The sequence below is a fragment of the Euprymna scolopes genome, chromosome 2 (genome assembly GCF_053919585.1).
Source record: "Euprymna scolopes isolate OS-2025 chromosome 2, ASM5391958v1, whole genome shotgun sequence".
NCBI lineage: Eukaryota > Metazoa > Mollusca > Cephalopoda > Sepiida > Sepiolidae > Euprymna > Euprymna scolopes.
Window position 1 is genome coordinate 11,536,385 of NC_136483.1, and position 3,535 is coordinate 11,539,919.

The window sequence follows — 3,535 nt, forward strand, 5'->3', positions numbered from 1 at the left end:
GATTTGATAGTGTCTTACTTAAGGGGGCGGTTTGTCAGGAATTTGTTTATGTTGGATTTGAAGACATCCAGGTTGTAGTCAGGTGGGAAACAGGCAAACAGAAAAGAGTTCCACAGTCGTGCAGTTCTGAGAAATAAGCTCTGCTCATGGAATCTACGTTTGGATTTAAGCACAGATAAAGAGTGGGGGAAATTATTGACAGTAGTTTCAGCCAGACGGGTGTTTCTCGTGAAAGATTGGTGAGGGGGGACAAGAGATTGGAGCTCAGATGAGCACTTGCCATGGAAATAACGATAAAACAAAGACAGGCTCGCAACGTTTCTTCTGTGGGAGAGAGGCTGCAGGGAATAGAAAAGGGCATCGAAGTCTATTTTGTACTCTGTCAAGGCAGGATAGGCTGGTTTTAGCAGCTCCTGCCCAGATGTGGCAGCAGTACTCCATCCTTGGACTTACTTGGCTTTTATACAGATAGAGAATTGCATCAGTAGTGAGATATCTTCTGGAGCGGTAGAAGGATCCCACCATCCTCCCAGCGTCTTTGGCAACAGACCTGATGTACGTGTTCCATTTAAGATCAGGAGTAAAGGTCAAACCCAGAAGCTTGTCAAAACATGGAGCCTCTCCAAGATGAGAGCCATCCATTTCAATTGATGCCAGATGGGGATCAGAGCGTTGATGATGTAAAGATAGAAGCTTGGTTTTGGATGCATTAAAAGTAACCAGCCACCTCCTCCCCCACTGTGTTATATAGGAGTTTCATTAAAAGCGAGTCTTAGAGTCTTATTAGAGTGTTTGTCTTGAGAGAGAGTCTTATTATATGGCTTGTTGTATCTTAGAGAGCGTGTTTAAGAGGAATGTTGAAAGACTCAGAGAGAGAGATGTTGTTGTAAGAGACTTAGAGAGATTGTTCGTTTATAAGAGATTGTTCATGTTATTACGATTCTTATATATTAAATGTTCATTCCTTAGACGTGTAGAAGAAGAAAGCTCTTAGAATGATGAGATAGTGTTCACTGTTCAGACATTGTGTAGACATGAGATGTCGAGACGTGTATGTAATGACATTTTATAACACAAATATATAATACAATTTTCACTTTACCTTTTTGTAAGAATCATAAGACAAGACGGCGTTTTACAAAAACACAGATGAGTTTATTCTTCACACGACCGGCCGTGGTTTCGTCATCAAGAATTCAAAGCTTCACATTTTAGTTTCCAAGTGATCGTCTCGCTTCCTAGACGCTTCCCAGACCCTCTCTGAGTTTCTCACTCTACTCATTCTTTTCTCTCAAGTTTTTTCTCTATCCCTAGAACTTTCTATTTTCCGTGACGTCATACACATGTTAAAACATGTGCCTTCTTTCACGTGTTCTGGACATGCGTGTCCAAAACTTTTCCTATTTCTACAAAAGGAATTTTAACCTATACTCAGTAACCTATTTTTCCAATATGTTAAAAACATTATCTTATAAGCTGCATTCTTTCAATTTAAAATTTCATAACAAACTTGATAGTTCACATTCTTTTCTTGAAATATTTTATCTATATTCTAAACAATTGTTTGTTTTACATTTTTAAATTCTCACACGTAATCTATTTCTAAACCTAAATTACGAGGTTCGAATTTCGTCTATTGCTATTTCATTTTAACTAATCTCTCTATTTTTATACTTACATGAAAAGCGGACAGCCCTTATCATGTAACAACTGTACCACGCGCTCAAGATCAGAGAAGAGAGAATCAGAGAGAACTTTGTCATTTACGACCTTTGATGTGTTGCCATAGATGGTCGTGTCATCAGCATAGATGTCAACGAATGCTTTAAGTATGTGTTTTGGGAGATCAGGTTATTTAATGCCTATCACAAAGTAATAAACGAAATCTTATTTACTTTAATGCAGCAACAACGAATAACAATTTATTTTTAATTAATTTTATTTTTTTTACTCACATTCACCTTTAACAAGGCATATCGCCACTATTTGGGACTATGCCTAGCAAAGATTAACAAGATGTTGGTTTACATTACATTTAAACTTCTGCATATCAGTACAGTCAGGGAAGCAGGTAGCAAAAAGGGAATCCCAAAGTCTAGCGGTTCGAAGGAAGAAACTATTAGAGTAGAAATCTTTCTAGCATTTAGGAACCTCAACAGTGAAGGGGTGTGATTTTGTTGCTAAGCAGGTTTTCCATAGATATGTACATCGAGAGGGCACGTGCAACAGGTTCATCAGAGCACATTCCATTGAAATACTTGTAAAACAGGCACAGGGATGCAACATTATGATGATGGGACAGGGATTGAAGCTTAGTAGACAGAGTGGAACCTATTAGATTGAAAACTCTTTTTTGGATCCTATCCAAGAGGGATAGGTTAGTGGTCATCCTATCCAAGAGGGAGAGGTTAGTGGTAGATGCATCAGCCCAGATGTGGCAACAAAACTCTATGCATGGGCGAATTGTATCTTGTTTTATTATTAATCTAAATAATAAACGTGAATGTGTGTCCGACTTGCTTTAATAATAAAGTATGCAAATTTATTTTTATGAGTAAAGTAATTGAGGCTTAATTTTAATCATAACTGATAAAGAAAAGAAAAGAAAAATGATGTATGAAAATTTAGTTTTCGTGAGCAAAAGAAGAGGAATCTTAACCAATAATCTATTATATAAATGGCAATTGTCTGTGTATGTGTGTTTGTATATCTATGTAAAAACCAAAAACTACAAGATAAAACATCCACAAAGTTGATATATTTTTTAATCAGCATTACTTTGGATTCTTTGGAGGTCAACTGGGCCAGATTTTGTTTTTTTGACAAAGAAAAGAGTGCATGAAAATTTAATTTTCATGATTAAAGATAAAGAGAAATCGTAATCTTAATAACTGATAATCTATTATATATATGTGTGTGTGTGTTCAGGTAAAAGTCAAAAACTACGAAACAAACACCCACATATTTTTGATCAGCATTGTCTTGGATGAATAGTATTTAAAAATAAAAAAAATACATTCATTTTTTTGGAGGTCAACTCAGGTTAAGGTCAAGGAGGGGGTAAATTTTTCAACCATTTTATGTACTAATTTGGAAAGAAAATGGTTACTCATTACTTGACGAATGTATTATATAAAAAAGGGTTGTGTGTGTGTGTGTGTGTGTGTGTGTGGTTAGAGAGGAATAGGGTGAGTGAAGGAGAATGAGAGGGTTGGGGAGAGACGGATAGAGAGAGGTAAAGATATAGAAGTTTTGACAGAAATAGGTTACTCTTGTCTCGGGCAACGCCAGCTAGCCCTACTAGTAAAAAATACAGAAATTATTCCCTTGTGACTACAAACTGAATGAATTTACAGGAATACAGATGCTTTATTATCCGAGAGAAATAGAGAGAGAGAGGGGGGGGAGGGACAGGAGAGGGTTAGTTTATTTTTTTTAAATAAAACTTATTTCTCATTTTGGCTAGGAGCAAATCTGTTCTGATGCTATACTTAGTCTATTCTGTCCTCGGTTAGTGAAAGAGACATCTTTCTTG